Here is a 26,250-nt window from a genome sequence, read left to right as displayed (position 1 = left end):
TCCAATCAGCAACCAGTGTTTATAACTGCATCCTGAGCCAGGTGTGGTTTCCCCAGAAATGCTGCCCTCTTGACATGCTCCACCTTGATCACACCCCTCACCAGCTCTTTGACCTCCTCAGAACCTCTCTGAGGAAACTCCTCCTTGTCTTCTCACTCTGGCAGCCGTCTTCACTTCCTTCTTTACCTGGCTCCACTGAGAGATCTGAACCCTGGAGAATGCAGGTGTTGTGGCCTCCTCCACCCTCCCACTGGCCCAGCCCTTGGATGCATCATTAGAGATGGGTCCCAGCTCATATGAGGACCCACTACCTTGGCTCGGCCCTCTTCCCACATTCATCCTTCTAGGGGCCCCGTTGAGCACACAGCTTCTTCAGGAAAAATGCAGCTCTTTACCCCTCCTCTTCAGCACCTGCTTTTCATAGAGAGCCCTCCTCCTATTTTGCACAGATGACAGGGGTTCCATGGGGCCATGCCCCCAGCTTCCCTTCTCTCTCCCTGGCCATGCTCCAGCCTGGGGGTGGAATAACCTACCCATTTCCCATCTCTTCCTTTCCCCAGGAATCCCCTTCCCTCCCTAGTCCATGGTTTCTGCCTTCCCTTTTGCTCCTTCCCTTCAGTCTACAAGTTGCCCAAATCCCTGAATTTCTTTCTTGCTTGCTTGCTTTCTTGCTTGCTTTCTTGCTTTGTTTCCAGCAGAAGGATCCCTCCCCAGAACCCTGAGAGGGATGCTTTATTATTCTTTTCTGTGGATGGGGACACAGTGGCTTAATGGGGAAATAGCTGCCCAAGCTCACAACTATCTGATTAAAGTTGGAGGCAGGTTGGGAGCTCAGCCACCTGACGCCCTGCACGTGCCTTCAACTTTGGGTCAAAGGCGGGGAAAAAATGCAGCCCTTCCTGGGTGTCCCATCTTTGGCGCAGGGTTAAGGAAGGAGCCTTGGGACCAAATGAAGTGACTGCCAGTGCAAGTCATTTGAGGCTTTAAGCTGCTTAACTCTCAACTCCTTGGTATTTTAGGTACCATCTGTCTTCCCATCTCAATTATGAATTCTCCAGGGACTGTCACTTCATTTTTTTTTTTTTTTTTTTGGTCTCTTGAGATGTTTTGTGCATAGTTGATGCTTAGTAATGGGCTCTTATTCATCTAGAAATTTTTTGCCTTTAACTTCAACCTGGAAGGCTTTTAAAAAACAGGAATAGCCAGGCGCAGTGGCTCAGCCTGTAATTCCAGTGCTTTGGGAGGTTGAGGGGAGAGGATCACATGTGGCCAGCAGTTTAAGACCAGCCCAAGCAACATAGCTAGACCCCACCTCTTCAAAAATGAGGATGAAAAAATTAGCCAGGCATGGTGGTACATGCTTGTAGCTCCAGGTACTCAGGAGACTAAGGTGCGAGTATTGCTTGAGCCCAGGTGTTTGAGGTTACAGTGAGCTATGTCGCACCACTGAAGCCTGGGCAACAGGGCGAGACCCTGTCTTTAAAAAAAAAAAAAAAAAAAAAAAAAAAGACTCTTTCCTTGCGTGTGTGTAATGAGTATAATGAATACTTGATGTTTTTGCTTATTGAGCTATGATCGTTCCAGACTTTAACCTTCCTTTTGTATAAATTTTTCTGTTTCTGAAATCAGGACCAATCAACACTGTATTATATGTCACAGTGTGGTTTATAATTCATGGCATTTTATAATTGAAGAAATTTGGCATTTTAGTTGTAGATATAAAAATGTAAGTGTTACAGATCCTAATCCTAGCTTTTTTCTGTCTAAAAATATAGAGTCTCGGCTCACTTTCTCTGTTTATCTTGCCACTCCCTACCTCCTACAAATGTAGAGGGAGATTGCCAAAAAACTGGAGATTCTGGTGGGTTGACTTAGATGAGTGCTTCTGAAATCATTTGAAAGTTTAATATCTGTTTCAGGGCTGGGCACAGTGGCTCATGCCTGTAATTCCAACACTTTTGGAGGTTGAGGTGGGCAGATCGCTTGAGCCCAGGAGTTCAAGACCAGCCTGCGCAACATGATGAAACCTCATCTCCACCAAAAATTTAAAAATTGGTCCAGAATGGTGGCATGTGCCAGTAGTCCCAGCTACTTGGGAGGCTGGGAGGTAGGTGGTGAGAGGTAGGAGGGTCGCTTGAGCCTCGGAGGTTGAGCCTGTAGTGAGCCAAGATTGTGCCACAGCACTCCAGCATGAGTGGCAGAGCAAGACCCTATCTCCAAAAACAAACAAACAAACAAAAATATTTTCAGGCTGATAAACTTTTGCAAAATTCAATAAAAATGAAATATTTGAAAAAAAAATACAAGCACATTTAAAAAAATCAGAATCAGTGTAAATCACTTACTCCAATTGCTATATAGAATTTTCTAAGTGTTTAGTCTCAATTTCTGTATTTACTGTAGACTAGTCACAAACTGGTGAAGGCAGACCACTTCTTGGTAGTGTGAACTAAATAATGGAGGTTTTACTTAATTCATCAATTTCCATGGAATCACTTAAAAAAAAAAATTAGTCCAACTTCTTCTGTTCGCTGATGACCATTCAGAAAACACTTCTTGGAATCTCACTAAAGTCCACTGCCCTGCAGAGGTCAGGCATGAAGGTTTGTGTGACTTAGCTTCATCAGTGTTCAAGCTATAGTTTAATTCCATGTTCATTACTTCATCCACTGAAAACCAGTGGAAAGCAAGTGAGTGGCTGTTCTCCAGGTGTGTGGAACGTGCCCAGCCCTCCCTGCTTTGTGGTAGAATCATGGATTTTGAATATTTTCCCAACTGCTTAGTGTGAAATTTCAGTATCCCAATTCATAACAGTCAGATGTAATTTTGTCTTATTTTGTTTATTTGTACGGTTGAAAGTAGGAATTGGGAACTGCCTTTTAAAATAGCAATAGAGTGTTTTGACTCTTGGTCTGCAGGGGTCTGTGGGGTGATTATGTGATATTTTATGCTCTAAGATAGTGGTGATTGTCTTACTAGAACATGTAAATATTTAAATCTTAGTGAGAATTGGCAGGGAATATTCAAGGAAGTATACAAAACAATTCAAAAATGAAGCCTGAGTTAATGTTTTTGTTTTAAAGTTGTGTTCAAGATCACGCCATTGCACTCCAGCCTGGGTGACAGAGTGAGACTCCGTCTCAAAAAATAAAAAAAAAAATAAAGCTGTGTTCAAATAATATTATTTATGGTGAGAGGATATGTAACATGTTTATGCATTTGTGAAAAGGAATTAGAATCTAGAGGAACACTGTCTACTATGAGGGTATAGCAGTGGACCCTCGGGAATTGCACCCACCCCAAAGGCCCCTGCCAGATGCATCGGTTGTTTCTTAGCAGGTGAGTTGTGTGGGGTAGACTGGCAATCTCATCCAAGGGGCAGGGAGGGAGCACGAGAATTGCTGGTACTTGCCCCATAAGGACAGACACCCACAGAGATATGAGTAAGACATTGCTCTGTATTTTTTTTTTGCATTTGAAGACATTGGAGGGGGAAAAAAGGATAATGGAATGATTCCCCCCCACATAAAAGGCTAATATGCAGGAAATTTGTTCCTGGAGGAGACTTTGCAATTTGTATATATATATATTTATTCATTCTATTTTTGACAAAGAGCAAGTACGAGTTAAGTTACTCTCTGCAGAGGAGCTGATTCTGGAAATCCGAGGGAAACACTGAGAACATAAATGGAGAAGTAGAAAGTCCTTGCTGTCCCATGAGAGCAGGGGCTCATGCAGGCGGGTGGAGTAGGAGTCCTCATGTCCTGGTTTCTGCCCCAGGGAGTGAGGTCTGGGAGGGCAGGCGTGTCCTGCCCATGGTCACCTGGCCAGCTGTGTGCCACCAGGAATCAACTAAGGCCTGCTGTGTCTTTCCTGGGTCACCTTTGTCTTACTGTGTGCCATAGGGATCAGATAGAGTAAGATGGCTGTAACTTTAATGAGTAGAGAATTTGTTTTCTAAGTGAAAGCAGCTTTGTTATGCTTCTTATTATTGAAAATACTACTTTGCTGGGCATGGTGGCTCATGCCTGTAATCCCAGCCCTTTGGGAGGCTGAGGTGGGCGGATCACCTGAGGTTGGGCATTCGAGACCAGCCTGACCAACATGGAGAAACCCCGTCTTTACTAATAATACAAAGTTAGGCAGGTGTGGTGGTGCACACCTGTAATCCCAGCTACTCGGGAGGCTGAGGCAGGTAAATCACTTGAACCTGGGAGGCGGAGGTTGCGGTGAGCCGAGATAGTGCCATTGCACTCCAGCCTGGGCAACAAGAGCGAAACTCCGTCTTAAACCCCCCCCCCCCCCAAAAAAAACCAAACAAAAAACTACTTCATAAAATACTTCTATTTAAATCTGATATGTGATACTTGCTTCAAAATAATCTCCAGTGAGTGCTGGGAAGGAATTAAATGGGGGTCTAGGATGAAATAATTTCGGACATGAGTTGGTAATTGTTGAAGCTGAGTGATGAGTACATAGGGGTTCATGATGATATTTTCTTTGTACATATTTAGCTTTTAAAACTTGGTTTTATTATGCTTTAAGTTCTGGGATACTTGTGCACAACGTGCATGTTTGTTACATAGGTATACGTATGCCCTGTTGGTTTGCTGCACCAATCAACTCGTCTTTTACATTAGATATTTCTCCTAATGCTCCCCCTCCCCGTGACAGGCCCCGGTGTGTGATGTTCCCCGCCCTGTGTCCATGTGTTCTCATTGTTCAACTCTCCACTTATGAGTGAGAACATGTAGTGTTTGATTTTCTGTCCTTGTGATAGTTTGCTGGGAATGATGGTTTCCAGCTTCATCCATGTCCCAGCAAAGGACACGAACTCATCCTTTTTTATGGCTGCATAGTGTTCCCTGGTATATATGTGCCACATTTTCTTAATCTAGTCTATCATTGATGGACATTTGGGTTGGTTCTAATTCTTTGCTATTGTGAATAGTGCTGCAGTCAACATTGTATGTATTTAACTTTTTTAAAAGAAAGTTTTAAACACGTATATAGTACATGACGTGGTAAATAAGTTATAAAATCTCGTCACCCAAAGAGAACCAGAACCACCAGGAACTAGAAAACATTATTTAATACCATTGTGCATGGTGTCTTACGCCTGTAATCTCAACACTTTAGAAGGCTGAGGCGGACATATTGACGTCAGGAGTTCGAGACCAGCCTGGCCAACATGGTGAAACGCTGTCTCTACTAAAAATACAAAAATTAACCAGGTGTGGTGGTGCATGACTGTAATCCCTGCTTCTCGGGAGGCTGAGGCAGGAGAAGAACTTGAACCCGGGAGGTGGAGGTTGCAGTGAGCGAGATTGTGCCACTGCACTCCAGCCTGGGTGACAGAGCAAGACTCCGTCTCAAAACAAACAAACAAACAAACAAACAAACAAAAACCCCATCTCCTGCATATTCCACTTCGTGAAAATGCTTTAAAGAAATACAGGAAAGGTGTGAATCCCCATCCTGCTCACAGAGATTTTATTCCAGGTAGGGAGCTGAGAGTCCGTGTGTGGGGGGAGAGAAAGCCAGCATTTATTGCAGGTGTGCTGTGCTTGTGTGTCCCTTGCATCAGCTGGTGAGGGAGACCCTGGCATTGGCCTTTTACAGGGGAGTGGAGTGAGGCATGGAGGGCTTACTGCGTCAGGGAGCAAGGATGCCCCGGCCCTGGGTGACCTGGTGCCAGGCTCGGTGCTGGGCACTTGAGTATTCCTTCTCTGTGTAGTCTTAGCAGCCTATGTTGTGGATTGGTTGTTAGAAAGAATACAACATGATAGAATGAGTTGCCATTTTATGCGGAGAAACCTACAAAACCCATGAAAATTTGGAGAAATGCAAGAGTAGGAGGAACCACAGGGGAAAGAGCGTCTCAGAAAATGGGAGCCTTGGGTCGACAGCTCAGGGCCAGGAGGAGGGAAACAGGGCTGAGGAGAATTAATTTATACAATATACTGAGAAGAAGAAGTACAGTTTGTTAGGAGGGATTTGGGTTTTGAATGAGAGGTGCCATAGCGAATATGCAAAAATATCACTGGCCATGTGAGGAAAGAGAAGAGGAATTTAGCTTTTGGAGAAATATATCAGGTGGCAATTTTATGAAAACGAGCCTTCACATGGTGAGAGAGAGCAGCACAGAAAAATCACTTTGGAAAGATGAACTTTGAGGGTTACAATAACTGCTAATCAGGGCCAAGTGGTGACAGGTTTTATTTATGGAAAGTGAGTATTCCTGATTTGCACATTATGTATACCTGAGTATCTAATTCAGTCTTGATTAGCCGAATCCTCAAATGACCTCGTGTTCTTGTTTGTGATACTTATCTTAGGTTGCTGGGGGCTGAGAAGACTCACATTACACTTTGATTGTTTCTTCCTGTTGCATTTACGTTGTGGTGTGTTGGCTCGTGGCATCAGGCAGCCAGGCTTTGTGGGCTGGAGGATGGAGCCAGTGTGAGTATTCATAGAAATGTGTCCCTTGAAGAGGATGCCCCTCCTTCTCCTAGCTACAGACCTGAGATACTTCATTACAGATGACGGAGTTTCCACTGGTAAGGAAAATCAGGTGAGATTCACCACTTGAGGAAGTCACATTCTCCCTCTGCAGGTCCTTCAGCTGGATCGTGTCACTGTGGAAGCAGTTCCTGAGGTTATGAGCATGGAGGAATAGCCCTCCTGCTAATGGTCAGGGTGGCAGTGAAAATAAAAACGGAGGAGGATGCACCTTCCCAGGGTCAGTTCTAGCAGCATGGAGTCTTGTGTGTGCAGCCCCTGTTCAACCGGAGTGCTCAGATACAGTCAGAGGATCTCTACCTGGCCAGGAGGATCCCAGATCCTCCATGTCTGCTTCCCTGGGCCCAGCCAATGTGTGTCACTCTACACCTCTCCCAGGCCCTGGCCTGCAGTGGTGAGAGTCCCCATAGGGAGTTCCTTGGCTTCAGTGTCTGGGTGGCATCTGCAGCACCACACCTCTTTCTCTCTGTATTTTAAAAAATATTTTGTTTATTTTTTAACAGACTTTATTTTTCAGAGGAGTTTTGGGTTTACAACAAAATTAAATGGGAAGTACAACAAAATTAAATGGGAAGTACAGAGAGCTCCTTTATATCTACTGCACCCATAGTTTCCCCATTACCAACATCCCACGCCAGGGTAGTGCATTTGTTATAATTGATAAACCTATATTGACACATCATTGTCACCTAAAGACCATAGTTTACTTTAGGGTTCTCCTCCCCTCCCCTCCCTTCCTTCCCAGGGTCTCACTCTTGCTCAGGCTGGAGTACAGGTGTGAGATTAGGCACACTGCAGCCTTAACCTCTGAGGCTCAGATGAGCCTCCTACCTCAGCCTTGCGAGTAGCTGGTACCACAGGCACATACCACCACACCCGGCTAATTTTTGTATTTTTGGTAGAGATGGGGTTTTGCCATGTTGCCCATGAATATGATCCTCACCTCACATGATCCACCAGCCTTGGCCTCCTAAAGTGCTAGTCTCTAACTCCTGAGTTCAAGTGATCCGCTTGTCTTCGCCTCCCAAAGTGTTGGGATTATAGGCAAGCACCACTGTGCCTGGCCAGGGTTTATTCGTGGTGTTGCAGGTTCTTTTGGTTTGGAAAAATGTAGAATGATACTTTGTAGTATCATGCAGAGTAGTTTCACTGCCCAAAAAATCCTCAGTGCTGCCTGTTCTTTTCTCCCTTCCGCCCACCCCCTGATCCCTGGCAACCATTGATTGATTGATTTTTTGAGACAGAGTTTCGGTCTTGTTGCCTAGGCTGGAGTGCAGTGGCACTATGTCGGTTCTCTGCAACCTCCGCCTCCCAGGTTCAAGTGATTCTCTTGCCTAAGCCTCCCGGGTAGCTGGGATTATAGGCACCCACCACCATGCCTGGCTAATTTTTGTATTTTTAGTAGAGACCAGGTTTCACCATGTTGTCCAGGATGGTCTCCTAACTCCTCACCTCACATGATCCACCAGCCTTGGCCTCCTAAAGTGCTGGGATTACAGGTGTGAGCCACTGCGCCTGGCCCAACCACTGATCTTTTTACTGTCTCCCTAGCGTTCCCTTTTCCAGAATGCCATGGAGTTGGAATTGTGTAGTATGTAGCCTTTTCAGATTGGCTTCTTCTGTTAGTAATGTGGATTTAATTTCCTCCATGTCTTTTCATGGCTTGATAGCACTTTTCTTCTCAGCACTGAATAGTATTCCATTGTATACATGTACCTTACTCTTTTTACTGGAACCTCTCATTCTGTTTTTCCAAAAGAAAAACTCAAGTAGTTGATGAATAACACTTACCTATGGTGTTGATCAGCTTCTACTGTTGGTATTCTGTGTGGCTTTGTGCTCTTTTAAAGGGTCCAAATTGGAATGAATGAGTGAGAGTAATAGACACAGTGCTCTTAGGGTTCCGGGATGAGGGAATAGCGTACAGAGGGGGATCTTTTTGTTTCATTCTCTAATTGTTATACCATGAAAGCCTTTGTTTGCTTTGGGGCTGGGAAAGAAGGCATAAATATAAAACAGTGTATCTCCCTAGTTGACAACAGACCAAAGAGGAGTAGAAGTTTATTCACAGACCCCAGGTTTGTAGCAAAAGGGTGAATAGCGGTCCGGGTATGGTGGCTTATGCCTGTAATCCCAGCAGTTTGGGAGGCCAAGGCAGGTGGATCACCTGAGATTAGGAGTTCGAGACCAGCTTGGTCAACATGGCAAAACCCTGTCTCTACTAAAAATACAAAAATTAGCCGGGCGTGGTGGTATGCGCCTGTAGTCCCAGCTACTCGGGAGGCTGAGGCAGGAGAATCGTTTGAACCTGGTAGGTGGAGGTTGCAATGAGCCAAGATTGTGCCACCGCACTCCAGCCTGGGCAACAAGAGTGAAACTCCGTCTAATAAAAAAAAAAAAAAAAGAAGAAGAAGAAAAAAGTATGAATGGTGGGCTAATCACTGGGACTGAGAAAGGAAAAGGAGGGCTTAAACTGGAACCTTGAAGTCCCAGGGAGGGTGATCATAGAATCAGCCAGCCATAACTTCAGTGGATGTGTGTGCGCACACGTGCGTGCGCGCGCACACACACACACACACATGCGCGCCTGATGCATTCCTGACCCTGCTGCTGTACCTCAGCTTCTTGAGGTCCCCTGTGCCTGCCCCACTTTCTTGGAGTCACTATTTTTCAGTCATTCAGTTGAGTACTTAATGTGTATAAGAAACTGTGCTCTGAGGTGAGGATAAAAATATGGGAGAAATCATAGTTCTTGCCCTGTAAGAGCTCATAGTCTATGGAGAAATACAGACATGTAAATAGATTATTTCAACAAACTTTTGGATGTACAGAAATTGAGATGTGGTCAATGAAGTCTCCTTGGAGCAGGTGGAACTTGATGGACAGCTAGATTGAATGGGGGTGTGGGGAGGCCATTGTAGACATGTAAGAGTGGGCATCAAAGCTCTCTTAGGGGAAAACTGGCTCAGAGGGCAGGGGACATGAGGCGCACTGGCTCAGTGGTGGTGGAGCACAGACTCCCAGGGCAGGCCAGGCAGGAGGTGAGGAAGTGGGTATCTGCAGCCTGGGAACTTGGCCTTGAGTTTGTAGGAACTGGGGACCCGACCCCAGTGACTGTGTTAACCTGGTTTAACCTGTTGGAAGGAAGCTGGCAAGCAGGTGGGCCTGGGAAGGCTGCTACAGTAGATTAGAGTATAGTCCAACCAGAAGTTGAGGATTGCCAGTAGGAAAACCCTGGCCATTAACTGCTTTGTGTAAGGAATTGAGGGTGGGGAAGGGTTTAAATTAATTTAATTTGCTGAAAGACCAAGGAAGAGTTAGACACTTTATCCCTGCTCTTTCCTCCCCTGCCTCCTTAAAAACAAACAAACAAAACATTGTTTCAAATTTTTCTAAAATGCATTGCCAGACTTTGTTATAATGGAGTTTAGCAAAAACAGTTAAGTTTGTACTTGTCCATTTGAAGGTGTTATAACATCTCAGGGTTATTTTAAAGATTACGTTCAGAATATTAAGTGTAATTTAATAGTATAGGATATTTCTTGATACCTATATTCCATGACCAGTTGCTTTTTCAGGAATTCAGTGTTAAAAGCTTATTTTTGTAGAGTTGCCTTTTTCTGAAAAATGAATGCGTTTCTTTTTCCTTCCCCCAAAGGAGACCCTCTGTGTGGCTCTAATTGAAATTCCTAGGCATTTGAATGTTAGTTAATTAGCCTTCTATTGAAAACAATTGGCTATAATAATATACTGAATATCGTAGTTGGTCTAGAGACAAAAACTTTCTTCTAACCCAGAAGTTATAAAGAAAAATACTCTTTTCTCCTCTCTCCTTTTTTTGGGGGTAGGGTGGGATTACAAAAGATGGGAGACTATGCTGGGAAAAAAATGGGGGAATAAACTTCTTTCAGAAAAGAGAAATAAAAAATGATTTTATAGTAAGCATTTCAAAATCAATTTAAAATATAAAAGTGCATAGTGTATATTTTGGCAAGTTCATGAAATGAGGTAGTAATAGCATGTTTAGGAACAGCTTATTTATTCATCCTTAGATTCATGTAGTCAAATATTTGTGGGGTATCTTGGTACCCAGCACTGTTCGAGGGCTGGGGATAAGGAGAGTTCTTGTTCTCATGGAGTTTCCATTCTAGTTACACCTATTACTAATTTATTTTTACTGTAACTGTTTTTAAAATTTTAAGGGGTGGGGAGTCAGTGAATTAGAGAACCATAAAGAATTCATGGCATCTCTGTTTCTTTTTGTTGTGAAAAGCTCATAAAGACAGTGTGAATTAAAGCAGTACAAGGAGACCTTTTCTCTTGCCCTCCTAGTAAGCATATATTTTAAGCTACTTTGAGTTGATATTGTTGACACCATTACCTGATTACTTATATGAATTGTGCTTAATCATTTAATTGTGAATGTAGTGGTACAAAATGAACTTTCAACAATTATTTACATACAAGAACTAATTATAGCATTATTTTCCAAAGTATTGCGTGGGACACTTGTCCCAAGATGTAGACCACAAAAATGAAGGAAATCTGTGCACACGTAAGGTTAGAGCTACTTACTCATAATCAACATGAGCATGTAAAAACATCCAGAATAGTCTGCATTGGAGAAACTCCTTAATTTTGTTTAAACCAGCATTTCCCCCCTTTATACTGAGAATCTTTTTTGCGTGTGACACTTTTTACCTCCTAGTTTGCTGGAATGCTGTTTTTAGAGCAATACAGAAGGATTTCTGGGGCTTTTCTGCTAGGCTCACTCTCTTCTCTGTCCTGCAAAAGGGCGAGGTAGCATATTGTCATCTCTGAGGTCCTTGGGTGTTGACGCTGTCTACTTGCTCTTCACTGAGTTTCCTTTGACCCTGACCCAAACCCCAGCCTCAAGCTGGAAAGTCAGTGCAGGGAAGCCATGAGCAGAGCATTGGGCATCTCCCCTTGGAGTCTCAGATATCTTCTGACCCAGCAGAGCTGGACTCTAATCACTGGGCTACACTTCGAATTACAGCATTCTCAAGACTTCAGCAAAAACAAGGAAGTCCTTGGCAAGTGGTGGAAGTTGGGAAATTTTGTTTTCAAAATTTTTCCTCAGCTCTTCCCATGTCTGTGTATGGCTGCCAAAGAACTTTTGGTTTATTTGTTTGCTTCTTGGATTTTATGATTTTGACTGATGAGTAATAAAATATGTCAAAAATTAGTGATCGCTTCAAGCCAAGAGTAATGCTTGTTCATCCTCAGCTAAACCTATTGGATTTTCTCTGCTTTACCTGGTCTTATGTTATAAAAACACTTTTTAAAAAACTTTGGAGAGCAAAAACACTTGGGCTGGGGCCCATATGAGCCCATATTCTGATTTTTACGCACATGCAGTTGATGTCAGGGCAAAGCCTGAGTGTGGTGTCGCCCTGTTCCCTGCCTTTTAATGGAATTTGATGAGAAATGGGTTCTTGGCTGCATGAGTCTAAAGCGCATAGTGAGGGTTCAGCTGCATACATCCTGCACACTCCACATCCCCTTCAACTTACACCCACATTCCTGTGGGGATTAAGCCAAGTAAAATGAGGAAAACCAGCCTGTAAAACTCTCATGGTGAAAAACTGCCAGGTATGGTCTCCATGAGATTACTTAATATGTGTCTTTTTTTCTTTAATGCTGTTGAGATGATAATATTAGGTGTATCATTTACCAAACACTTATTGGATTCCAGACACCATGCTAATCTCTCATTTCATCCTCACAACAGTCAAAATAGCTAAGTATGAGTATGATCATTTCTGCTCTTAGGATGAGCAACCGTGGACTCTGAGAGGTGTATTTAAGCTCTCCTGAGCAAGTAGGAAGGGGTCTGGGATGCAGGATCAGAGTTAAGGCCTGCCTTAATGCCCTGCTGTTGGTGACCGGCATTTTAGGTAGTAGCTTTTGCTGACTTTTGTTCACATCTTTCTGTGCTTCTCAGAATAATCCAGAAAAGGCACATGATGGGAGCTGCTAAATGATTTATCGTATGTTACTCTGGAGAAGGCTACTTTAAAGCAAGTTTCCTTTAAATAGCAAGCTCCTGGTCCTTTGAAATAAGCTCCTATTTACTTGGATATATCTTATCCATGTTGATAATAAGCATTTTAAACAGGTAGGTGTGCTTCCATGGAGACATGTTCTGTCTCAGCATTCTCTAGGGACCTTGTTATGATCAGGCAATGAAGGAGTTTCTAGCATGAGCTGTTGCCATCACACCCCCTGAGCTGGAGCTCAAGGGAGCTCAGTGACTATTGAGCATTGCTGATTGCATCAGATATAATATCTCCTTTAATCCTCACGGCTGCCCTTGGCATTATTACAGAAGAGGAAACTGAGGTACAGAGAGGTTAAGGCACACCAAGCTGGATGACTAGTAAATGATCCAACCAGGATCGGACACCTTCCTCTTAACTGCTGTGCTGTTGCTTTCCCTAAATGCAACATTTTGTCTCATAAATCCTCATGCATCTCCGTCGCAAATGTGGACTTGTTTAACACTAAAGAGGGCCAGAACAGAGGCCAGCAGTTCACACTGGGTGGCCCATGTGTTGGGGGTGGGGTGGGGGGTGTGTTGTGCTTTGGAGTCACAGATACTTAATCTATGTTAAGTCTCATGATTGCTCATCTCTGAAATTGGAGAGTGGTTCTTGTCCTTTGTCTAACTTCTAGGAAGATTGTGTGGGGAAGAAGAAGCTGCCAGCAGATGAAGGGGGTTAATTAGATTTGTACTTTATATCCAACATGCCTATAAAAAGATTTGTGCATCTACAAGGAGTTATGACTTTTTAGCCAAGTTTATAATTATGCCATTATGAAGATACATGTATTACATGGGACTCCTGAACTTTTACACATAAAGGAAAATGAGAAGAATAAATTTGTTTGCTGGAGATAAAGTAAACATTATGGGCCCATTATGGGGATACATTTCTGTATTTTATAATCTCCATAGAAAAAATTATTTCATATATAAATATAACCCAATAAAAATACATCTGTGAAGTGCTTACACATAATGGAAAGTATTTTAACCACAAGGAATGGCCCATCTGTACAATTATGTCTCCTTTGTTTTTATTCTTCTTCAGAAAATCTCTTCATCAATTCCCTTGTTAGTCAGGAATGAATCTACCTGCCTCTTGAAATAGTTTTTTGCCTGTTTTCATAGCAGCTTTGAGCTTCTTCAGTTACTTTAGCTGTAGTACATAAACATTAGTTGAAATTGTGTGGTAACTCTTCACTCATATGACTACAGGATTATTCTATTTTCAGATGGTATGGGATGGTTGAGAAGATGAAATGGAAAGGAAAAAGAAGCACTGTATTAGATGGGATTCTGTTGGTCACAGTAACACACTCACTCTGTCTAGCATAAGTGAAAGGGAGATTTGTAACAGGGATATAGAGTATCTTAGGGACCCAAAGGCAGGGGTGACATGGCCCTTGGAAATGAATGGGAGCTGATTCGAGGAAGATAACTCCCTACCCAGTGTTCACTAAGAGCACATGTGTGCACGAATGTCAGTAAAGTCAGGGAGGAAAAATTGATAGAGAAGGAGAGTGGACATTGATGTCGTATATTCCTTAACTTCAACATGAGATTTTAAAAGTTAAGTAGCTCCATTGTATTTAGAAAAATAATGATTGTTCATTTTATGAAATTCAAACAGCATAAGAAGTAAAAATCATCTAGCATTTTGATAACCAGAATCATAACTGTTTTGATAAACACCCTTCTAGATATCTCTTTGGACATCCAAGAATACACATACTCAAATGAATCATACTGCATGTGGTCATTTACCTATGTTATTCATGCAAAAGTATATAATCGATATCTTTTCATATCAATAAATATAGACCTCCAAAATTGTTTTCAATATCTATGTGGCTTACTCAACATGCCTCATATCTGTGGGCCTTTAGGGGCATTTATCCTCCTCCCTTCATAATTACAAACAATGCCATGTGTATCCATCTCTCTGCTTCCATAATTATCTACCTTGAGTGAATTCTTAGAAGTAGGATTGCTGGATCAAAGGGCATGCCAACTTACACGCTGACATAATCTCCCAGATGGCTACAGAATGATGTTTCCAATTTATATTCCCTTCATGAAAGTGCCCATATCATTGGTTATTTATTGTCGGTCTTTGCCATCTTTACCAGTCTGATAGGTACAAATAAGGTCTCCATTTTCTATCACTTTCTTTTTTTTTTTTGGAGACGGAGTCTCGCTCTGCCACCCAGGCTGGAGTGCAGTGGCGCCATCTCAGCTCACTGCAAGCTCCGCCTCCCGGGTTCATGCTCTTCTCCTGCCTCAGCCTCCCAAGTAGCTGAGACTACAGGCACCCGCCACCTCGCCCGGCTAATGTTTTGTATTTTTAGTAGAGACGGGGTTTCACTGTGTTAGCCAGGATGGTCTCGATCTCCTGACCTCATGATCCGCCCGCCTCGGTCTCCCAAAAGTGCTGGGATTGCAGGCGTGAGCCACCGCGCCCGGCCTAAAATTACGTATTTTTATTGTTGGTATAGTTGCTGTCTTTTCATATGTTTCTTGCTGTTATGTTTTTTAAGAGTCTTATGAAAAATTTTTCTTTATCCATTTTGAAGGAGTATTAATTTTCTTGTTTATTTTTAAGACTATCTTAGTCTATTTTTGTTACTATAAAGAAATATGGGTGCAGTGGCTCACATGTGTAATCCCAGCACTTTGGGAGAACCAGGTGGATGGATCACCTGAGGTCAGGAGTTCGAGACCGGCCTGGCCAACATAGTAAAACCCCGTCTCTACTAAAAATACAAAAACTAGCTGGGTGTGGTGATGGACGCCTGTAACCCTAGCTGCTCAGGAGGCTGAAGCAGGAGAATTGCTTGAACCTGGGAGGCAGAGGTTACAGTGAGCTGAAATCGCGCAATTGCATTCCAGCCTGGGCAACAAGAGGGAGACTCCGTCTTTAAAACAAAACAAAACAAAAAAAATATATATATGTATGATATAAATTTAAAATATATATAGATATAGGGTAGGAAAGGCCTTTTTAAGAATGACACCAAAATATGGAAGTATAAAGGACTGAGACGTGTAGCTAGTAACAATTTTTTTTAATCTAAAATTTTTGAATGGCAAAAATAGAACAGAAATTTTAAAAACGATACTTTTGTCAAAAAATAAAATAAAAAAAGGAACCTTTTTTGGGTTTATTGTTCCATAAGTAGGGAGAGAGAGATGTAGAGTTTTCTTCTCTTAAATGCTAACCAACACCATTTGTTAACTAGTCTGCTGTACACCCAGATTTGATTGCATGTACTTGGGACTGTTTCATATGAATCCTTCATTCTGTATCTGGATGTTTATTCTGTTTCGTAGATATGTGTGCATGTTCTCACGCAGGCGCCTGTTCGTTAACTGTGGCTAGGCCATTTTGTTGATTTCTACAATTGCTTATAGTGCTTCTCTGCTTCAAATTGGGTTTCCACAGAGCAAGTTCCCAGTGCCTTAGAGAACCAGGAGCCACATGGGAACAGCAAAATCAAGAAGGGACCACTTCACAGATGTGTTAGAGGAACTACATAGGAAAAAAAAGAAGACAAGAGCACCTCGTGTAAACTAATTTTAAAAAGAAGCAGAGTGCACTGCCTGAGATTTTTGTTTTCGACCTTGAGGGAGGTGGATGTCTGTATTTGGTTTTTGTTTAAATTCAAAGCCATTAAAGCATTCCTACCACAAGAAGAAAATGTGTTTTGTCTCTTTGCCAGCAGTAACATGATTTTGGTCTTCAAAATAAGTGTCTTGGGACCTGAATTCCCTGTGGGTAAAGAAAATTCCCATCCCATGTGTTGTGGCGGAAATTCATTGTTTCCTGAGTTATTTCCTTTCATGCTTAGTGTGGGGGAAATGACCAAATGTATAGATGGAGATTCTTTTTCAAAAACATTACTTGACTCTGATGGTTTTTATTATTATTTTAGGTGCTGCAGGAGGCTTCTCACATGCTTCAGGATATATTCAGGGAAATCCACTCTTAATAGAAACTGAGAATTTAAGGTAAGTCCTTTAGCAAAGATACTTTATTCTCATCAATTGGCCAACCCCCTGCATTGGTATAGTTTTATAAAATCTTAAAACTGCTGTCTGTTATGCTGTCTCATTTGATCTTCCTGTGGTTCTGTGAGGCAGGTGTATAGAGTGCCCAGTCCTAATATTCCCATTCCTGTCTGATTTTTCCTCCTGGTACTTTGGTGAGGTGATGGTAGGGGTCCAGAGGAGGAGCTGAGTAGCTGTTTTTTTTTTTTTTTTTTTTTTAAATCATATTGGACCTTATAATGTGAATTCTCATTCAGTCACCCTGGTTTGCTTCCTAAATCTTCTCTTAGGGTGGTTTGAGGGGGTAAGTGCTGGGTAAGGAATTAATGCAGAAACTTCTGGTGGTCTTTTTGTCTTTTTTTTTTTTTTTTAACTTTTATTTTAAGTTCGGGGTACATGTGCAGGTTTGTTTCGTAGGTAAACTTGTGTTATGGGAGTTCGTTGTACAGATTATTTCATCGTCCAGCTATTAAGTCTAGTGTCCATTCGTTATTTTTCCTGATCCTCTGCCTCTTCCCACCCTCCATGCCCCAGTAGGCCCCAGTGTGTGTTGTTCTTCTCTCTTCCCGTTTGTTTCCTTGTGTTGTCATCATTTAGCTCACATTTATAAGTGAGAATATGCAATATTTGGTTTTCTGCATTAGTTTGCTGAGAATAATGGCCTCCAGCCCCATCCGTGTTCCTGCAAAGGACATGATCTTGTTCTTTTTTATGGCTGCATCGTATTCCATGGTGTATATGTACCACATTTTCCTTATCTAGTCTGTCGTTGATATCTCTGGTAGTCTTTGAACTGAAACTGGTTGGTGGTTCCTGGAGCCCTCCATGGTTGGGAAACAATTGTTCTAGCATGAGATAAAGTAAACTTTGGTTGTAGATTATTGTTTTCCTTCTTTGGTTGTCCCGGGGGAGTTGTATGATCCCAAGTAGTGTGTGTGTGTGAAGTATCCTGGGCAGAGACACAGGTTTTTTCTGCTGGTCTTAGTTGATGCTCTTACTCAGTAGCTGTATCATGGCACACCCCAGATGTATCAGTTCTGTTCCTGACCAGCTGCAGAACTTGGGACAGGTTAGTTAATCTTGGTGTCGTTTCTCTTCAGGTGTAAATTGGCCTAACCTGGTCATGTCTATACTTTCAAATTTTGTGGAATAGGAAAAACAATTTCAGGACCTATTTCTAATTTTTTTGGCTGTGTGTAAAGAAAGTTGATGATTAAAGCTGGATAAGTGAATGAGGGTTCACTATATATTTATATACTGTTCTTTGTATTTTGTGTGTGGAATTTTTAATAATCAAAGATTTATTTTCTTTTTTTTTTTTTTTTTTTTGAGACAGAGTCTCGCTCTGTCGCCCGGACTGGAGTGCAGTGGCCAGATCTCAGCTCACTGCAAGCTCCGCCTCCCGGGTTTATGCCATTCTCCTGCCTCAGCCTCCCGAGTAGCTGGGACTACAGGCGCCCGTCACCTCGCCCGGCTAGTTTTTGTATTTTTAGTAGAGACGGGGTTTCACCGTGTTAGCCAGGATGGTCTCGATCTCCTGACCTCGTGATCCGCCCGTCTCGGCCTCCCAAAGTGCTGGGATTACAGGCTTGAGCCACCGCGCCCGGCCTTCAAAGATTTATTTTCACAAAATAACTGCCATCTACTAATATAATTTCGCTGAAGAGAAAATAATACTAAAAGAATAGGATTATTCCTAAACCTGTCCTTAGATTGTACATATTTAGCATTATGAAAATGCTGTTTATTTCCTGTGTCTTCCTTGTTTCTCTGTAGTCCAGTGACTAGCAGCCATAGACTAACCAAAATTGGTCTGAGAACTGGTGTTTGGGAAATACTGGGGCACATGACTGCTGAGGGCTCTTCTGCCTCTAAGACTGTATCATTCCTCTGAAGCAGGAAAGAAACCTACTTTACTTATACATTGCCTGTTTCCAGAAAATGCTGTGACTGCTAGCATGGTTGAACTAAAGAGGTCAGAGGGCCAAACAGAAGGGATTCTGTTGGGAACCTTAAGTAAAAATGGCCCATTTATGCGAGCATCCAGTTTAGCTTTGAGTCACACCACGGTCAAGGTAAAGACAAAAATTGACAGTTTTAAGTAACCTGATGGAAGTGGCAGACTCCTTCCTTCCAACTGTTGTGAGGCAGCCTCTGGCCAGGTGTGATCTGACAGTTATGTGTCTGCCTGGGATGTGGGGATGCCGAGAGCCAGGGGTGAGGCGAGTGGAATAGCAGACTCCAAAGAGACCAGTGCACACCGTGGGTGTGAGGAGCTCCAGGCTGGGTGTGGAGGTCGAGGGCACAGCCCAGAGTTCCGAGCTGATGACAGTGGAATCAGGTGTGCTCAGGATGGAGAAGAGCTTGCCTGCCCAGAGGACCATCTGAGAATCCAGGGGGGTGGATATTGTCCTTTGAGGACCCACAGAGGGTGCCGAGTGGTCCAATCTGGCTGAAAGACCTGGGGCACAGTGGACAGGAAACACATCAGATCGAAGCCTTTCCCAAGACTTCAGATCTGAAAGGAGTGTTCCAGGTGGATTCTTAAGCCGTCATCTGTGGGAAATGGAAAACTGCTTTCTGTTTACTTTTCCTTGGGGTATGGGGATATGTGTGAGGATGAGGGTGGGAGGAAGACAGAGGGAATAAAGGACTGAATTATTTAGCACAGCAAACTAATGTGGGGAAGAGTGGCAATACCTATTCCAAGAAGCCTGCACAATCCTAGCTGCTTCTGAGAGTCCTGAGAAGTTACGTGTGCTCTGCGTTGATTGGAATATGGTGGTTCGGTCCTTTGGAACTCTCCCTTAGTGATTTCTGGCTTTCATTTGTGTTAACATTCTGATTTTCTGGGAAACCTAAATGAAATTTGACAGACTTACCTAGTTGTTTTCTGTTCTGTCAACTGTTGGTTTACTGCCTAACTGGTATGCTTCACATGGGTTTCCTCTACCCGGGAATATTGATTCTCTTCCCTTTTTAAGAAAAAGCTGTATTGAACAACAACAGAAACATTTGTCTTAAATGTATAGGAATAGGAGAGATTACCTGAAATCCTAACATGTCTGAAAGTATATAAAGTCATGAGTAAATGCCAGCAGGAGCTTTTATTTTGACATAAACCAGAGGAAGGAGAATTGCTTTAAGTGATCTGGACCAGTCTAAGTCTGAATAAAAGTTAATGAATGAACAATGTAACCAATCAGTCATGTTCTTGAGCCTTTCATAAGGCTAAGACATTCTGGATGAGATCTTGTAGAGATGAGCAATTGAGAATTTGAGACTGCCACGCTTTGCAGGAATAAACATGATGCTTTAAAGAGTTACATGCATGCATGGATGCGTGTGCATGTGAGAAAAGAGAGATTGATAGATGGGGTGGGGGAATGATAAATGATTTGTTTAGCATTTTATGTAATGACTTGTGATATATTCTGAATTTGAGATTAAATGCAATATTCTGACCTTTTTGTTCCTTGAAGGCTTGTAAGAAAAATATTTTAAAATCGATTTTCAATGAAAACTACTGTTTTTGGCTCTCAGGGAATTTTTAGTTCCCACTGCTGTTTAGAGAGAATTGTCGAATCTGTGAACTTCAAAGGAGGATCTTTGCAGTTCTTTGTCATTCTGTACCAGTCACTTAAGGGCTATGATGTCAGTGAAGAGAAGTTGTTCTATGCTTCCTTTACTTCATTAAAAATGTAACCTGTTATGCACTTTTGTCTTCCTGCCACCCTCCATTAGCTGATTCTTTGGATGATGCTTCTTGATGACTGCAGGCATCACTTGCTCTCCCACCTACAGGCTCCCTGAGTGACTGAGAGTCCTCCTTGGCACTGTCAATCAAGAGTCCTGGACCTAGGCTGGGCTCCTCACTCTGCTGTTTGTGCTTAGTAAATGTTTCAGAACAACAATAACGATTTCCAGGCTAGGCCAGATGCGGTGGCTCATGCCTGTAATCCCAGCACTTCAGGAGGCCGAGGTGGGCGGATCACCTTAGGTCAGGAGTTCGAGACCAGCCGAACATGGTGAAACCCCATCTCTACTAAAAATACCAAAACTAGCCAGACGTAGTGGCGGGTGCCTATAATCCCAGCTACTCAGGAGGCTGAGGCAGGAGAATCATTTGAACCTGGGAGGCAGAGGTTGCAGTGAGCTGCGATCCCGCCACTGCTCTCCAGCCTGGGTGACAGAGCAAGACTCTGTCACCAAAAAAAAAAAAAAAAAAAAAAAAAAAAAAATTCCAGGCTATTTTTCATAATTAAACTTACTAATCCATGGTATAATAGGATATGCTGTTTCCTTACATTAAGAATTGATTGGATTGCCTGGACTTGATGACTCTAGAACACATTTATCTGCAATTGAGTATTTTTTTGTAGAACTTGAACCTTTAAAAACAATCACTTTTCTTTTTTAGCTGCGAAATTCCATACTGTGAAGATCTAAAATGGCCATTCTATTCTGTTTACAATAAATGAGAATTGGACAGCTTTCCAAATCCATAAAATAACTAGTGTACTACTTATAGAGTGTAAACATGACTTTACTAAGATTAAAAAAAACACATGTAAGGCCAGCTGCAGTGCTGTCAACACACCACTATAAAGCCTGATAAACGTTGAGGAAAATCCTATTGCTGTGATCTAAACAATGGTCTTATGGAGGATCTTTTATTTAAAAAATTTAAGTCAAAATATTGTATGCAAATGGCTAAAAATAAGAAACATCTGTATGAAACCACAAAAGACCCTGAATAGCCAAAGCAATCTAGAGCGAAAAGAACAAGGCTGGAGGCATTATACTACCTGACTTCAAAATATGCTACAAAGCAGTAGTAATGGAAACAGCATGGGTACTGGTATAAAAACAGACACATAGACCAGTGGAACAGAATAGAGAGCCCAGAAATAAATCCACAGTTATGGTCAATTGATTGTTATTGTTGTTACTTGTTTGTTTTGTTTTGTTTCTGAGACAGGATCTCTCTCTGACACCCACGCTGGAGTGCTGTGGTGAGATCACGACTCACTGCAGCTTTGACCTCTTAGGCACAAGTGATCCTTCCACTTTGGCCTCCTGAGTAGCTAGTACTACAGGCATGTGCCACCATGCCCAGCTGATTTTTAAATTTTTGGAGAGACAAGGTCTCCCTATGTTGCCCAGGCTGGTTTCAAACTCCTAGGCTCAAGTGATCCTCCTATGTCAGCCTCTCAAAGTGCAGGGATTACAGATGTAGCCACCATGCCCACCTCAATTGAGTTTTGACAAAGGTGCCAAGAACACACAATGGGGAAAGGGCAGTCTCTTCAATAAATAGTATTGAGACAACTGGATATCCACATGCAAAAAAATGAAATTAGACCATATCTCACATCATATACAAAAATCAACTCAAAATGGGTGAAAGACATCAATATAAGACCTGAAACAGTAAAACTGTTAAAAGAAAACATACGGGAAAAACTCCGTGACATTGGTCTGGGCAAAGACTTTTTTTGGATGTCAACACAAGAGCGCAGGCAATGAAAAGAGAAATAGACAAATGGGATTACATCAAACTAAAAAACTTCTGCAAAGCTTAGGAAACAATCAAGACTGAGGAGACAGCCTGAGAATGGGAGAAAATGTTTGTAAATCATGCATCTGCCAAGGGGTTACTATGCAGAATATATGAGGAACTCAAACAATAGAAAAAAACAAATAATCCTATTAATAAATGAGCAAAGAATCTGAATAGACATTTCTCAAAAGAAGATACACAGATGGCCAACAGGTATATGAAAAAATACTCATCAGGAATCATCAGGGAAATGAAAATTAAAACCACAGTGAGACTAGTACGTCATACTTGTTAGGATGGCTATCATCAAAACAATGAAAGATGGGCTGGGTGAGGTGGCTCACGCCTGTAATCCCAGCACTTTGGGAGGCTGAGGTGGGGATCACTTGAGGTCAGGAGTTTGAGACCAGCCTGGCCACATGGTGAAACCCCGTCTCTACTAAAAATACAAAAATTAGCCAGGCGTGGTGGTGGGCACCTGTAATCCCAGCTACTTGGGAGGCTGAGGCAGGAGAATTGCTTGAACCTGGGAGGTAGAGGTTGCAGTGAGCTGAGATTGCACCATTGCCCTCCAGCCTGGGTGCAGACTCCATCTCAAAAAAAAAAAAGATGAAACATAATGAGTGTTGGCGAGGATGTGGAGAAAAGGGAATTCTTGTATATCACTGGAAAGAATGTAAGTTAATAGGGTCATAATGGAAAACAGATTAGAGACTCCTCAAAAAATTAAAAATAGAACTTCCATGTGATCCAGTAACCCTACATGTTGAGGAGACGTCTGCACTCCCATGTTCATTGCAGCACTGTTCACAGTAGCTAGGATATGGTATCATCGTAAGTGTCCATCAGTGGATAAATAGATAAGGAAAATGTGGTATACATACACAATGAAATACTATTTAGCCTTGAAGGAGATTGTCATTTGTAACAACATGGATGAACCTGGAGAGCTTTATCTTAAGTGAAATAAGGTAGGCATAGAAAGACAAATACCCACATTCTTAGTTACATGTGGAATCTAAAAAAGTTGAACTCAGAAAAGTAGAGGTGGTTACCAGTGCTAGGGAGATGTTGTTCAAAGGATACAAAATTTCAGTAGATAGAAAGAGTAAGTTCAAGAGATCTATTGCACAGCATGTTGACTACAGTTAATAATGTATTCTTGAAAATTGCTAAGAGTAGATGTAAAGTGTTCTTGTCACAAAAAATATGTGAGGTAATACATATGTTAACTAGCTTGATTTAGTCATTCTATGATAATACATATTTAAAGTGACACGTTATTTCATGTTGTATAATTTTTATTTGTTAATATATTTTAACATTTTAATTATAAGGCCGGGTGCAGTGGCTTATGCCTGTAATCTCAGCACTTTGGGAGGCCGAGGCAGGTGGATCACCTGAGGTCAGGAGTTTGAGACCAGGCTGGCCAACATGGCAAAACCCCGTCTCTACTCAATAAAGCCTTCCATGATTTTATCTTTAGATTCTGAATGTTAAAAACCAACAAGTGGGCCGGGCGTGGTGGCTCAAGCCTGTAATCCCAGCACTTTGGGATTACACGGGCGGATCACGAGGTCACGAGATCGAGACCATCCTGGCTAACACGGTGAAACCCCGTCTCTACTAAAAAATACAAAAAAACTAGCCGGGCGAGGTGGTGGGTGCCTGTAGTCCCAGCTACTCCGGAGGCTGAGGCAGGAGAATAGCGTGAACCCAGGAGGCGGAGCTTGCAGTGAGTTGAGATCGGGCCACTGCACTCCAGCCTGGACGACAGAGCGAGACTCCGTCTCAAAAAAAAAAAAAAAAAAAAAAACCAACAAGTGGTGTTTCCTGTATTGTGATTAAATAGATGCTGTTCCCATTGGAACCTAGTTGTAGAGTGAGATTCTAATCCTCAGAGTCTGAAGTCCTCACCCTTTTGCCCCTCAGTGGAGTATGTTTAAATGGATTCCCCTTTTATACCACAGCAGCTATCTTGAATCTAGCCTCCAGTTCTTCTAGGTTCTCAGTCATCCCATTGCCTCTTTCAGGACCCGGCTTTGTTTCTGGAGGTCTTGCTTTCACAGCCCACCCTCCTTGGTCAGGATGGGTTGATCTCTAGGCACGCTGCACAGGGCTCAGCAAGTGCCAGTGGCCAAAGAAAGCTCGTGATTACTACAGCGTGAGCATTCCTATTCCAGACTGCTTGGGTCCCGAAGTGCTTCAGATTTCATTTTTGATCCCCCCAGATTTTGGAATATTTACATATACATAATGAGATGTCTTTGGGACGGGACCCAAGTCTATACATGAAGTTTATGTTTTACATATACCTGCTACACATAGCCTGAAGGTAATTTTATACATTATTTAAAATAATTTTGTGCGTGAAACAAAGTTTTGACTGTACGTTGACTGTGACGTGTCACATGAGGTCAGGTATGGAATTTTCCACTTGTGGTGTCTTGGCAGCACTCAGAAAGTGTCAGACTTCGGAACATTTCAGATTTCAGAGTTTCAGATTAGGGATGTAAAGTGTCAGACTTTGGAACATTTCAGATTTCAGAGTTTCAGATTAGGGATGTATTGGAGAATCAGCCCAGGCTCTGGTGTCTTAGATGGTGCAGTGGCCTGATCTATAAAATTTGCCACCATGTATTGAGGACCTGAAATGTTAGGCACCTATATCCTTGAAGCCTGATGTCTCTTGAAATTCTCACACCAGCCCTTGTAGAACAGATGTTATCACTGACATTTCACACACAAAGAAGTTAGACCCTGGGTGGGTGACTTCTGAGACCTTTCCTGTACTGGGAAGTGCTTCTTGGATCCTGTGGCAGGCTGAAAGCATGGTGGCCAGCTGTATTTTATAGGTGGGAAAAGACTTCTCTGGCTCTGGCATGTCTCACACACGTTCCTCCACAGACCTCTGTTTTTACCCCAGAAAATCGCTGCTGCTGTAGCAGTCAGCTCTGCCTCGCTCCCAGCCTCATCTTGTTGTGGGTTTGCCTTGTGGCCAGGAGCGCATTCTAAAGAACTCTGCTGTGTGTGGACAGCGAACATCCTTCTCTGCCTGATGTTCCCTTGGTGAATTTGATGCGAGAAGTTGGACCTCTTACCAACCCCACTGGTAAATGGGAAAAGGTGTTTTATCAATGACCATTATTGTATTTTGTGTTTTCTCATAGCCTGAAGTGTGTCTGTGTAAGTCAAGTCCATTTGATTCTTTTAATGCTTCGTGTGTTTTTGTGGTTATTTTGGAAGAAAGTTTAGAAAGATAATCAAGTTTTACTTTTGACACTTCTATTTTCTCTCAGGAATGGAGAGAAAATAGAAGTGTTAAAAATAAATTCAGAATGGTGGTCTGAATAAATCTTCTAGTATCCTGGTGTTTGTGAGTTTCCTCCGATGGTGGTGAGCGGGTGGTTGGCAGGTGTCCTGGGCGATGCGGCCCATGCACACTGTTGGTGTCCTTCCCACTCCTCCTCACTAGACAGAACTAGATGAAGCCTTGACCGTGGAACCAGGTGTCTCTCCACAGGCCTATTACCAAAGAATTGTTCTCTGCTTTCCCCTGGAATAGCACATTGAGGACTGGGTGGCTGTGGATGCAGTTCCTCCTTGTTACTTCTGTGTCAGGCCAGGGTGGTGGCATTAACATGTGCTGTCTCCGTGCAAATATGCTTCTTTTCCAATGACGTTTATGCCCCCAAACAGGTATTGAATAAAAGGAAACATCTTTAGAGCTGTGCCTCAGTTACTTAAGGAGGAGACATTTGGCTTTAGTGAGGTCAAGTCTTAAGGGAGAGAGGGAAGTCAATATTTAACCAGTTGCAGTGTGACCAAGGATGATGTCCCACATTTAAACTTGATAGTGATAAGTAGTCCAAGGTTACCCTACCATCAACTTACAGTGATCTCAGTCTGACTTGAAACTTTTTATATTGATTGGTTGTAAGGACAGGATAGAATGCTGAGCAAAGAGATTTGTAATCTGTGTGTGACAGCTTTTACTCTCTTATACAAAGATCAGTAATCTTCACAGCTTTCCAAATCCGGTGAAACCTGG

General features: G+C 42.5%; 1 protein-coding gene across 3 annotated transcripts in view; it reads left to right on the top strand.

Moving 5' to 3' along the window:
• Positions 1–26,250, top strand: part of TLN2 (talin 2) — a 461,407-nt gene that overhangs the window by 189,138 nt on the left and 246,019 nt on the right. For all 3 annotated transcript variants that reach the window (XM_030931227.1, XM_010374223.2, XM_030931226.1), the window contains one exon: positions 16,522–16,597. The gene's annotated coding sequence lies outside the window, so the exon portion shown is untranslated. The remainder of the gene's footprint in view (positions 1–16,521; positions 16,598–26,250) is intronic.

The sequence above is a fragment of the Rhinopithecus roxellana genome, chromosome 5 (assembly GCF_007565055.1).
Source record: "Rhinopithecus roxellana isolate Shanxi Qingling chromosome 5, ASM756505v1, whole genome shotgun sequence".
NCBI classification, from domain to species: Eukaryota; Metazoa; Chordata; class Mammalia; order Primates; family Cercopithecidae; genus Rhinopithecus; species Rhinopithecus roxellana.
This window is presented reverse-complemented; position numbering and strand designations above follow the sequence as displayed.